Source organism: Astatotilapia calliptera, chromosome 19, assembly GCF_900246225.1.
Source record: "Astatotilapia calliptera chromosome 19, fAstCal1.2, whole genome shotgun sequence".
In the NCBI taxonomy this organism is placed as follows: Eukaryota; Metazoa; Chordata; class Actinopteri; order Cichliformes; family Cichlidae; genus Astatotilapia; species Astatotilapia calliptera.
In genome coordinates, this window is record NC_039320.1 from 16,166,768 (window position 1) to 16,180,145 (window position 13,378).

General features: G+C 39.9%; 1 protein-coding gene across 2 annotated transcripts in view; it reads left to right on the plus strand.

The window, feature by feature from the left end:
- The first annotated feature begins 240 nt into the window (after positions 1-240).
- The window catches only part of frmd6 (FERM domain containing 6), a 33,752-nt gene continuing 20,614 nt past the window's right edge, over positions 241-13,378 (plus strand). Inside the window, exon 1 of one of the 2 annotated variants that reach the window (XM_026151512.1) lies at positions 241-259. The gene's annotated coding sequence lies outside the window, so the exon portion shown is untranslated. Of the gene's footprint in view, positions 260-1,279; positions 1,807-13,378 lie in introns of those variants that run through there. The other variant, XM_026151511.1, reaches the window with a different exon arrangement.

The following is a 13,378-nucleotide window of genomic DNA, read 5'->3' on the forward strand; positions in this document are numbered from 1 at the left end:
GAAGAGCTGATGGCAAGGACTCTCCACTGAGACTAAAGTCTGGTGGGGGAGCTGTTCATCTTCCCCTGGGGAGATAGAAAAGCAGAAAGAGTTATGTCAATTAGCCAGATACTGCCTCAACAAAAAGCTCCCCCTCCTTTGCACCTCCAGTCTGGCCAGACCCAGCTAATCAAATCAAGACAGGGAGACAAAGGCTGGAAGCACTCTGCGGTTTAAGAAGGAGGCAGACGGGGTGGAAATAAGCTGTGGAATATGTCAGGTATGTCACATTTGGAGTGGCATTTGTTCCACTGGTTTTGCATTTAGTGGGAAAATGGGAGAGGGCTGTGCAAAGTACTTGCACAACAAGAATTAATGATGTTGCAGAGGTGTCACCACCAACTTCTGAACTTATCTTCAAACACGACAGTAACCTGATCAGCGTTTCATCCTGGATTTGGGATTTGTGGCTTTTCCTCCTTTTCTTTTTTGAAGATAATGGCCTGTGGGTCGCTTTGTTGTTCACAGGTCCCTTTCTGATGTCACTTCAAAGCTAAGCTCTGCGCAGTCTGGACTAGATGGGGGTTTTAGCCTGGCTTGACCAGGCACACTTCCAAGCCCCTTTTCATGTTTGACACTCGTCTTTTTTCTCCCCTGACAAGCAATTGCAGCAGAGTGGGAGCCCCCACACACTAATTACAGGTCAGCATGTCACCTAAAAGGGGCTCTCCCTAATTTTTTGTTGTCTTTTAAGCAACCACTGCCTGACATCACAAAGGTGGAGCTGGGTTCCCCAAGCACACCCTTTGGTGAGGATGCAGTACACAAGTAACTGGAATGAATAAACATGAATATGAAGCATATGTACAGTTATTAAGTTATTACAATCATTCTTAGGGCTGGCTAACCTTTACTCTCATTATATGCATTTTGCCCAGGTTTAAAAATCAGTAAAATTAGCGTATATTATTCTTTATTTATTCTAAGCAATTTATGCTGTGCAATTTGTTTTCTTAACTGATAAAACTGACTTGCTATGTGCTAACATCCACATTTACAGTTCAAAATTAAGTGCGTTGAGCTCAAAGTCACCTTATGATAATTTTATGACCTATAATATCACATGATTGGACGTTTTATAAAATAGGTTTTTGTATCCTTCCTTTATCCGTGTGGAAAATACTGCCCGTTACTGCATGTTCAATAACAGTGCAAGAGGAGAAGAAGACCAAAACAGCTGGTGATCCTGAAATAAAACAAAGTGCCCTACATCTCAAACTTTTTGAGCTAGGCTTTTAATACATACGAACGACGCCGTTACTATTTTATCGCGATCTCCCTGCTGCGACTTCCAAATTTAATGCGGCAGAGTTGAGTCTTACACTGGGAGGAATGGAATGAGAGGCGGCCGTGGAAGATACCAAATCAGACCTCTATTAGGGGGGATGCACTATAAGCTCCACGGCAATTCTCCATATTAACAGGCATAAACTGTCCCCGGGCACATTACTGAGTATACTTTTGGGATATTGACATATGTTGCCAATAGTCGTTTGGCTTTATTTTGTTGGGTCATGTAAACAGAAAACCCACATCTGCATCCCGGTTCCCTCCTCTCACTCGTCCCTTCACCGCACATGTATTCCTATGTGGAGCTCCAGCGCGGACAGTGTGGCTCCAGCCGAAGGCGGCCGAACGACTACTCTTCCTAAAAACTTACTGAAGTCTTTCTAAACTGTGGATTTCTTTTTCTTTTTTTCTTTTCGGAAAAAAAACTCCTTTTGGATTAACCACTTCAAAGGGGAATAACTTGTTTTGTCATTAAAGGTGAGTTTTACATCGCCGGCCAAATGCTTTGAATACCTTTAGCCGTTTTTATGACTTAACGCGGGGGGATTACTAACGGTTAGGACTTTAGCTAGCGGGGCTGTGGCGTCTTTTCTCCGGGTCAAGATGTTCAAATTCGTTGCCGCAAAGTCTGGGCAGATTAGTTGCGTTGCTTCATCAACTGGGATGCTGCCAGGATATTTGACTGGGAATGTTGCCCTGAAATATGAGTATCGTGGACTTAGTCGCTGCTATTTACCTTTACTTACACGACGTGAAGACAGCTTGTTCAGGGTACATAACGAGTTATTTTATTTGCACGTCTTCACCCATCTTCTGTCATCATTACCAGAAACCTGGTCCCATCATTAAGAAGCGGATATCTCGTTTTGGGGGTTGTGTTTTTATCCAGTCCAGTTTAACAGTAAAATGACTAACATCCAGGATTTATTATTGTTGTATAAATACCGCACACGTGTGGCTGTGGGGACGTAAATGGCAAAAAGTATGCGTGTCCTATTGCAGTCCTATCCCGGTTGTTTGTTGCTTCAAATCCCCCTTTTGTTTTCTTTTAAGCAAATTGCAAAGTTGTTGTCTTAGCGCACAGGAATGCCAGCAATTTCCCCCTCTGTTTAATATTAGACCAAAGGGCAATCAAGACACAAAGGAGAATGGGAATCTATGGATTCTGTTTATGGAAAGGTGTTGCTTATTTAAAGCTAAAAATGTTGCATGGGTCCTTGGTTTATTGTCCATTTTCTGATTTAAATGACCTCATTTCAGAAGAAGCCAAAGCAGAAACGACGCTTTCTCAGCTGGACTGATGTTAACTAATTTGTCATTCGTTTTCTTTGCCAAGCTCTAATAGGGACATTAATGCAATGTAATAAACATTCTTGCACAATGCATAAACATTGCACAGTGATGATTACTGCACTTGTCACGCTGGCTGCCTCTGAAGACACCAGCATAGTCAGGCAAGGGGGATCCCCCTGATAACGTTAGGAAATCTCTCCACTACATATGGCAGCTTATTCAGATACTTTGCTTGGACCATTCCCCAAATACAACCTGCTATCCAGGTCTCTGGTCCAGCTGTAAGGGAGAACGGAAGAAAAACAAGCCATGTTTTTTGATATGGTGACACTATCTTGGCTCAGTGGTGTATAGTGTATATAGAGCAAAGTGAATGGGAGAGGGGGATAGTGCAGGTGCTGTCTGCACGGGAAGAGCAGTGCTGGTGTTAGAAACAAAAAGGAAATGACTGAACAAAGGTGGTTGGTTGGTGTGTGTGGGTGACTCATTCATGCAAGTCTGTAGGAATGTGTGACGGGATGGTCAATAATTTCACAAGGCAATCCCCCCTCTCTAACTGCACTAAAACTTTGTGAGTGTAATGTTTTCTGTTATGTTTTTTGAGCTCCTTCTAAAACTTTTACCCTTAGCTTTACCTTTCTGTTAAAAAACCATAAACAGCACTTGACATTACTTCACTGAATGTTTTACTGATTGTTTTTCTGAAGCTTTCAATGATCTCTGCAGTTTTACACTAAGCATCAGAAGCTCAACTGAATCCTTAGCCTTGGGGCTGGCTTTCTTTGATACTAAATCTCTGCAGTGAGTACAAAATGCCTACATATAGTAACAAAGCTGAAGAGGAAAACTCCTGTGGTGTTCTTTGTAGGTAACTGAAGATAACCAGTTACCTGTATTTTACATAACTCTCAACTTGCAATGCAAATTCTCCTAAAGAAGCATGACATAATGCAATGTGGGGATTATCATACCATTTAGGAAGCGTGTTTTAAAAAGGCTCTTCTCTTTATCTGCCCTTGGTTTTGTTGCTAGAAGATAAGGTGAAACTGTGTTTGAGTTTCAGGACCACATACACAAGAAAGAGTGAAATTACTGTTATTGCCATGAAGTATGAGAAACTTTATCTCTTGCCATCTTGCATGTATTATCTGCACAGTGTCTACAGTGTGAGGGTGTATACACCCTCAAATCTATTTTTCTGTTAGTTATACAGGTGCCCTCGGCTCTCTGCTGCCATCACTATCTAGCCCAGATAGCTGCTCCAGGTAGCTTGTATCTCAGGAAAGGCCAGTTTTAAACTAACCTAATTACCAGAGAAGCTGTTTATGTATCTTTGTAATTCTCACAATTGACAGGTTTTATTGCCTCAAGAGTCATGAACACACTTTGGCTCTGACAGGACAAAAACAGCAAAAATGTTAAGCAAAAACATCAGGGTGGTATACTTTTACCTCAGCTGAAAGGCTTAAGTGTGCTAAGGAGATAGAAGGGGAAAAAATGGGTCAGCTCTTCCTGCATTTGTCTTCCCATGTCCTTCTTCCTTGGATTGTGTTTTTCCTCTGCTAGCTGGGCTCTTTAGTGAAGCTCATGTCTTTTTGAGGAAGTGGACCTGAGAGATTTAACCTGCCGGCATCCCCTGAGGATATTATCGGCTTATTTCTCAATGCAGCTCTTGGTGTTTCCTGAAGGCTGGTTTGTTGGTTTTTGGTAGGACTGATTGTGAGATGAGTTACAGAGACATGGGACCACTGGTGGGTCAGTAACACCGGATAGTGAGAAACTAAAGAAAACCGTTAGGAAAAAGTGTATTTATTTCTCAGCATGCTATGATGTAATTCCAGCTGTAAGTGTTGTATGGGTTTGATGATGGCTGAACACACTGGCCCAATTATCTCTACTTTGTCTTTCCGTTGAGGTCATTTTCATGCTCCAGAGCCCTTCGTAGCTGGCATGCAACCAGGTAATCAGGTTAGAGCTCTTGTTTTCCTTTCTTTTTAAAAAAATTAAAATAAAAAATGGTGTCCAGGAGGTCTGTACAGTTCAAGCATTTTTCCAGAGAAAAAAACAAAACAAAAAAAAAGTGTGTTGTGGTTCTCCCCTAGTGTGACAGTGTAAGGAACTGGAAGACAATCCTTGTAGTTGCACACAGGAAACAGATTAGATCACCTGTGCAAACATTTTCATGCAGTTATAATGGGGCACTTTGCTTGAAACAAAACAACCGGTTCTGGTTGGGGTTTTGTTATAATTGCAGCTCATTTTTTAACCCTCTCCTTTAAGGCTATTTGTGCTATTTCAAGCATATGTAATGGTCGGGTTGATGTCTCTGTGGTGAATTGCACTGCGATTGCTAGGTTTGTGAGGTTACTCATGCAGAGTCCAAGATTAAATGCTGGGCGGGGAGGGAAGGGAGCGACTGCTGACTCTGTCTTAACATGTCTGGCAATGCCGGCAGTGTAAGATATGTGTGTGAGCTCTCAGTCCTTCCTCTGAGCCACATGGATGCCAGATGCTATGACTGTTAAAGCAGTTTTTCCATAAAAGTAGCCGAGCTTAAGGTGTTCACTGAGAACTCCCTGAATCTTTTCTCTTGGAGCTTTCTGTTACTACTTTTTGTTGTAGAGAAAGAAAGAAAAGTGGCATATTCAAACGGTGAGGGATGTGATCATTCTGAATCAATTTACAGATTACAAAAATATATTTAGTTTAAGCTAGGGGAAAAAGGCAAAACACAAGGAAACCTGGACATTCTTTTAACTTTAAGCATATTAATTTCCTTTATAAGATGAAAGAGAAGGTTTTGTATTGTGTGCTTTCACATGTTGCCACTTTGCAAACCTAGCCAACTCTAATCCAGTATATTTAAATTCAAAGGACCTGAAAATATATCGCATACTGGTATTGATGCAGAAAGATTTAACCTTGGCAACAACAATAGAATGATGACACAGGACTTATGAATTATAAATCCAGAGTCAGCAACGAGAGGTGATGGGTATCTTTGTGATTATTAAATTTTGTAAGCTAAAAATATAAATTAAATAGTTAATGTTATTAAATATTAACTGTTAACTGTTTTATTATATGAAATATGTTGTTTTTACTGCTGGTTTGTAGGATGCAATGTGCTACAACTTCCAAAGGTGGCAGTTATGCAACTTTTAACAGAGCTGAAGTAAAAGAAGATACTACATACCAGGTGTTGGACCAGTAAAGTGTGTGTGCGTGTGACACTTTGAAATGAGATGCCATTGAATAAACAGGAGAAACATGCAGAGCCAAAGGCAACAAACAGCCTATTGTGGAACTGCTTGGAAAAAATAAAACAGAAATGTGCTAACCCGTGCCAGGTTAAGCAATTACATCCTAAGTCTGACATAAATATGCACAGGCATTTGAGAGCAGTTTGAGAAGGGGTGCGTACTCCAGCCTAAATTTTAGATGCAAAATGATTTTAAAATTAAAATCCTAAAAATATATGTATATATATCACCATTGAAAATTCACCACCCCAGTGAATTCAAGTAATGGCTCCTATATACTGAAACTGCATTTTACTGGTTGAGTGGTAGTTTACCCTGAGGGCACCTATTCCTTGACTTTTCTCTGTGAATTATGTAACAGCAATACAGTGCTGTCCTGTATTCAGGTCTGACATTCAGCAATTACTGAACATGAGAATAGTCGAAGAGGACACCTAAAAATTTAGAGGTCACGTGATCATATCTTTTTTTTATTTTTTATGATCCATCTACTGGCATGGAGGGACAAAATATTTTCTAGAGCTGGGGCTGGATTTGTCTGCATTGTGAATACTTGCCTCGATTTTCATCAGACATTTCATCAACCTTTAATAAATCACCAAAATTAGGTTTTGGTTCTCAGAGCTAGTTTTGCTCAGAGCCAAAAGGTAGTTTATACTCTGCAAGCTGGGTGGTAGGAGACAAGGAATTCTGACAGTCTACACACAATATCTGCTAGATGTTTTTGTGGGCAAGGGCTCAAGAGAAAATAGTGCACTGCAGCATTTCAGCCAGTGCATTGTAGGTCTGACTGGCTCACTAGCCCTAGCATTGGAAAACTGTCTGTGTGTGTCTCTCATAGACAGGTGGGTGTAGCCACCGTCATGTTTCCCCATTGGTTTGTTAAGTCCTGCTCCCATTGGTTTGTTAAGTCCTGTTGTTACCCTACCAGGTGGGCAGGCAAGATGGACAACCAAATTTGTGAATGCAAAAACTCGAGGATGAAGCGACGTAGGAGTTTCAAAACGATACCATAGGTGTATCTACTAAAATTCAAGTTCACATCTCAGGTCAAGCTTTCTGAAAATCTCGTGAATGCAATAACTCAAGAAGGAAGTCATCTCATCTGAAATTGATAGCATAGATTTATCTACAAAAATTCTCAGAAGAGCGTGAATCTCAGTGATGTTGACCTTAAGGTTAGAGGTCAGAGATAATTTTTTCTGAAAGTTTTATGAATGCGATAACTTGAGAACAAGTTGACATAGGATTTTGAAATTCATACCATGGACAGTGAGTGGTACCACTGGCCACCACCAGCGTTTTTTTAATTTTTATTTTATTTTATTCTTCTTCTCATTTAGTCCATCAGCAAGTTAAACAGAAGAGATGGGAAGTCTTAGTCGGCAGGTTAATGCCATCCTGTGACTAATATGATTTAGAGTTACTTGTCAGCTCAGCAACATTTCCTATTAGCTGCATAAACTGATCTTTTGGCAGGGAACTGTGAGGGGAAAAAGGATCAGCTCCTACTCGAATTAAGTCATTGGAGCCATTTATAAAAATTGTGCCCTTTAAATATTTCAGCCAGGGCACCATCTGAAGCCCATGAAACATGTCTGTATAATATAAGGATTTGTCTTGTGTTTTTGTTCCTCACACATACCCCATTGTGGAGAATTTTTTGCTCTGACTAAAGTTCAATCCCAAGAAAAGAAATGTCGAGGATAGCATATTATGACCTTATGGTGCTTCAGTTTCTTAAAATTGAGGATTTTAGTTAATATTTGTGAAGTTCTTCTGAGTTATTGCAGTTTAAACGTTTTATGGTTCTTTTACAAATAAATAAATTACCTGTCAAAGGTGTCATTCGTAGATGTTTTGTTTTGTTTCACAACAGTCTGAAACCCAGGGATGCTTAGTTCACTGTCATATTGGACAAAGAATAGCACCTCATTTGTATTTGTTATATTTTCTGGGAATCTCTCTTAAAAGTAGCACCAAAAAGTTTTCACAGTAACTAGAAAGTAGGGCTGCACGATTAATCGTTAGAAAATCTCGATCTCGATTCATACTTATGTGCGATCTCATTTCCAAATGACAACGATAAAAAAAAAAATTAAAAAAAAGACGACAACGATTGTACCGCATTTTGATCCGGGACGTAACCTGCATGAAAACAAGCGCTCACTCTTCCTGCTCAACAAATGACAAGGGCGGAGCCTTATACCACGTGATACAGAAGCTGTGCCGTGTGATGCTAAAATTGGCAGGGAAAAAACAACGGAGAACACGTCAGGGATGACGAGAAAGTGACTGGAGAAAATCCGTCCCGGTCAACCACCCAAGCATCAATAATGGGAACCTTATACAGCGCTTCCCTATACACGTCGAACTCCCGCAGGCACAAAGAAATTACGGAGGCTATTACTTATCACCTGACCAAAGATATGGCTCCCATCAACACTGTGCAAAACGAGGGATTTAGGAAAATGATCAACACCCTAGACAAACGCTACACAGTGCCGTCCCGCAACTATTTTTCTAGTGTTGCACTGCAGTGTTGAGCAACGGTGGAGACGGAATTTCAAGCAGTACAACATTTTGCGGCAACCACAAAACGTGAGACATTTGTTGTTTTTATGTTTATTTATTGTTTTTATGTTCAGTCTCAACTGTTACGAAGTTGATGTGCAGTTAATAAGTGCAATAAATATTTATACTGGAAAAGAAAATCGTGAGAGAATCGTGATCTCAATTCTAAGCCAAAAAATCGTGATTCTCATTTTATGCAAAATCGTGCAGCCCTACTAGAAAGTATGAAAATCTTAGTTCACTTGGCTTGACAGTTTTTTTTTTGGTTAGCTCCACATGAGGGATTACAGTGCACGTGTGCCACTCCAGGTTTTCAGATGCTGTCAGAGGATTGTGGCGGTGCTGCTCGTTGTGTGCATCGGGAATCAAAGGCCACCATTGTTGGAATGAGAAGCAGATGTTCGTGAGGAATTCTCCTGACTACAGCAGTTTTTTTTCTTTTTTTCATGCCAAAGCTCTGAGCGCTGCCTTGTTCCAGCTCCCTCCCGCCTGCTCTCTCGTTCTTTGTTGTGTATATATATCCACTCTTCTTCTCTCCGTTTTCTTTAACTTTGACATATGCTGTACCTGAAGCTACACTTAAATCAGCACAGCACAGCCGCCTTCAGTGAGTGTGTTCTTCCTTTTCCAAGTAGAGGAAGTTTTCTTCTTCTTGTGTTCCTGGAGCTTTGTAAGACTTGGAAGTGTCCACTCCTCTAATGTCAATGGAGGGAAAGAATGAGAAAGTAAGAGCTGCATTCTTGACAGAAGGACTTGCTCTGTATCTCAGTGTGGGATTCGGTGTCATGCCTGGTCCTGCCACGTTGACAGGATCCCTGTTTTAGACTTAAAGGCAGGAGGAAGCGCAGTTGGCCGCTTTGTGTGCGGGTGTTGGCTTAGTTGGACTTGCAATCACACTTTGCAATCCAGTAGAAGGGGATTGAAAGCAGCATCCGATTCATTATCCAGCACTCTCTTTCCAGTAGGCCCCTACACACACACACACACACACACACACACACACACACACACACACACACACACACACACACACACACACACACACACACACTTATCCATTAATGTGACGCCATCTGAATGGTTTATGTCTAATGCAGCACCCTGATCACATTTCCATAAAACTTAGCATGGCGCTCTTACAAGACGTGATGTATCCCCTTGAACACACCACAGAGCTTAATCTACCTCAGCTTAGATTCAGTAAGTACTGTGCACGTATGGAGAAAAAAAAATAGCTGTCTTCATGACTGTTTAGGGGTGGGGGAAAAAAATCGATACTGTGTAGTAGTATCGTGATATTTTGTTTGCTAATAATGTATCGATACAGGGACAGCAGAAATCGATATTTTGTTACAAAAATGGTTTTTGTGCTCAGAGCATGTTGATCCTTTTTCTGAGCAAGAATCCTGACATTCCTTCACTGTCCAAATGTGTTTAACTTGTTTTTGGCAGCTGGCAGCAATAAATATGACAGTTTACTTATTTTAATTTAAGACATGTTTTATTTTAATTAAGTTTAAAACTTTTTTATTTAATGCAAAATTATGTTTTGTTTTGATTTACTTTCAAATTCTTCAGTTGCTGAATGGGCTGCATAGTTTTTATAAATTGCATAGTTCAGAATAGCTATAATTGTACCAGATGGTTGCATTCATTAAGTTGGACTAGACTGTGATACAAACCGTTCAGTTTGTCAACAATAAAGCTGACTGAAATGAGAGACTGAGTGTGAGACTTTGATATTAGATAAAATGAATATTGATAAAGTTTACCTTTATGTACAGAATCTGAATATCGCAAAATATTTTTAAAAATTGCAATAATATTGTATCGTGCGTTAAGTATTGTGATAATATCGTATCGTGGGATGTATGGTGATTCCCACCTCTATGACTGTTGTGTGGTTATATATGATTAAAGCCTTGAGGAACAATTTAGCAAATTGATAAATCCAGTAAATTTATGTATTGCATATATGAAAAGGACCAGTGCGTTGTCATGGTGGACAAGTCTGCAGTTATGTGTCACATGTACACCAGACATGACACAATAGCCCCAATCCCATCAGTAATGGCAAAATGCAGTCATGTCTGCATTACCGCTGTCTTTGATATTAGAGGCATTTGCTTTCACCATTCAAAAATGTAAAAGTGTAATGAATGGGTAGTATGAAAGATGTGACATTTGTTTTTTTCCTACCCCTGCTTTCCATCATCACTCACTGCACAACATGTCATATGGAGCCACCCTGAGGAGCTGCTTGATTTTTGCACCTTAACCAAAACATTTAAATACAAGACAGAGCTATGCTGAGTGCAGCTGCCATATGGATACTGCAAGACCTGTGGTTGGTCAACCAGTGAAGCTTGTTCTGTTACTAACCTTTCAATATCACTGATAATTAATATGTAATTCCTCTGCAAACCTTCTGGTCTCAGCAGCTGTTTATTTTCTGTGTCACAAACTGAATGATTATGTGCCATTTGACTTATTACTTTAAACTTCCCACTAGGGGTGGGCGATATAAACGATATACAATATAAACGATATAAATTTGGCCAACGATAGAGATTTTGACTATACCGCTCTACCGCGATAGCGCATGATGATGATGTCATCAAGAGATGAAGCACTTTTCAAATATAATAAAGTAATACTTTGACAATCCACCAAGCAGTGTGGCTTACCAAAGTTGTACTAAAACATTTTTTAACAGATTTCTGCACGCCAAAATCGGTTCAAGGTCAGTAAGCACAACCAGAATTCATACATAAGGCACACTCTCAATTTTTGAGAAAATTAAAGGATTTTAAGTGTGCCTTACAGTGTTGGTCAAGTTACTTGAAAAAGGTAATCAGTAACTATTACTGATTACTTCCCCCAAAAAGTAATCCCATTACTTTACTGATTACTTATTTTCAAAAGTAATTAATTACTTAGTTACTTTTTAAAAACCCTATTTACAACCTGAATAGGTGATAAAGTGATAGATCTTTCAGCCCAATTCTTTTTCTGCATAATCCACCATACAAAATGTAATCAAATGGAAAAGTCTTTTTTTAAACTTGTTTTATCAGTTTTAATCTTTTAACTTAATGCATCAAGCAAAAATTAAATTATATGCACCATTCTCTGACTGGAAGAAATTAGTTTAACATTTAAACCTATTTTCTGCACATCCCAGCGCATAAAATAACATATTTTTTGTGTTTACACTCAGTCTTTCAAATAGATGCAAGTAAAACACAGCAGAAAATAAATAAAATAAGAGTGGGTATAAAAGAGTATAAAATAGGAGTGGGGTAGGCGGAGGTTTTCCCTGGTGCAGGTGTGCTGCAAGTCAGTTGAAGAATCCGCGAGTCTCTGTGAATTTCCCATTACGTCGTTGCGCACTCGGTGCTTGTTTAGGGGTTTTTTTCGCTGTAAAAAGAAGTTTTCTTCCCATGCACAACAGACGCAAATGTTTTTGTCACTTTTTATGGAATCAAACTCAAAATAAGGTCAGTACTTCCATGCTTTAAACGCTGCACGCTCATACTCTTCTCCTGCACTCGATATATTATCCATTGTTGATCTGCACACAGCTGTTGTCACAAATATCGCACTCGCTTACGTCATTGTCATGAGACATTCTCGCTAAAAAAAAAAAAAAAAAAATCACGGTTTTAGTAACGCAGTGTTCCTACGGGAAAGTAACGGTAATCTAATTACCGTTTTTGCAATAGTAATCCCTTTACTCGTTACTTGAAAAAAGTAATCTGGTGCCTTATAGTGTGGAAAAGAATATATCGCGATATATATCGTTACTGCATGTGCTTCAAATTATACCGTGATATGGATTTTAGGCCATATCGCCCTGCCCTACTTCCCACATAACTTATATTTGCCGCTTACTGTATAAAGCCTTTGAGACATACAGCACAAGTGTGTTTTCATTGGCGTTTGTCTGTCTCCAGCAACATAAGGTGAAAATCAACCAGTCTTATCTCATGAAACTAAGTGGAGAGGTGAGGCACGGAGAGAGGAAGGAGTCATTCAGATTTTATGTGGATCTCAATTACTTTCTTTATTATGAAATGGAACATTGGTGTGAATGAGGGACTATGCTTTTCAAATGTTTTTGTAGTTAAGCATGCTTCTAGTATTACAGTACTGCTATGATTGGGAGAATTCTGAAGCTAACCTGTAATGTAAATTAAAACCTCCTGTATTTTTTATGTATGTACACATGCCTTGGCTTTATTTTCCATGCACTGCCATTCTGGCTAAGCACGGTATTGTCTGTAAACATTGTGTCTGTCCTGGGTCACTTGCATGACTCGTGCTCCAACGAGGAAACAATGATAGAGAGTAGTAATCCAGTTAGATTGGTCTAATGTCTAATTAACCCTGCTGCCTTCCCACTGCTCAGCTGCCCTGTAGTAACACCTGACATATGGTCATTGCAAGAGTCCAGGAACATACCCAGTGTGAGTGTGTGTCCTTATGAATGTTCTTACTGTAAATTTTGTCTCTAATTCTGTCTGCCCGTACACACACGTGTGTGCAGTGCAGTTGCAGGTTTAGTCAAGGTCAGCAGCAACGCAGGGACCTGCCCCAGTCATGGCTCATCAGCTGACTTTGCTGAGTGGCTGGTTGCCTGCTACACTACACACCCAATGACCAGCTTTAATGAGAACTGATGCTATATGTCAACAGTATGTGTATTTATGGGCGATTTACCCACAATGCCCCTTGTCTATGCAGGAACAAAGCAGTGTTATATGTCGACAGCAGGCGTACAAATGGTCGGTGACTTTGCTGCAGAAGTGCAGTCCTACAGTTAAGGATGTTGTTTATTGGTATGAGTTCAATAATTTCAGGGTTGTTTTCAGTAGTGCTTGCTTTGTTAAAGTTGGAATTTACAGATTTAAGACTGA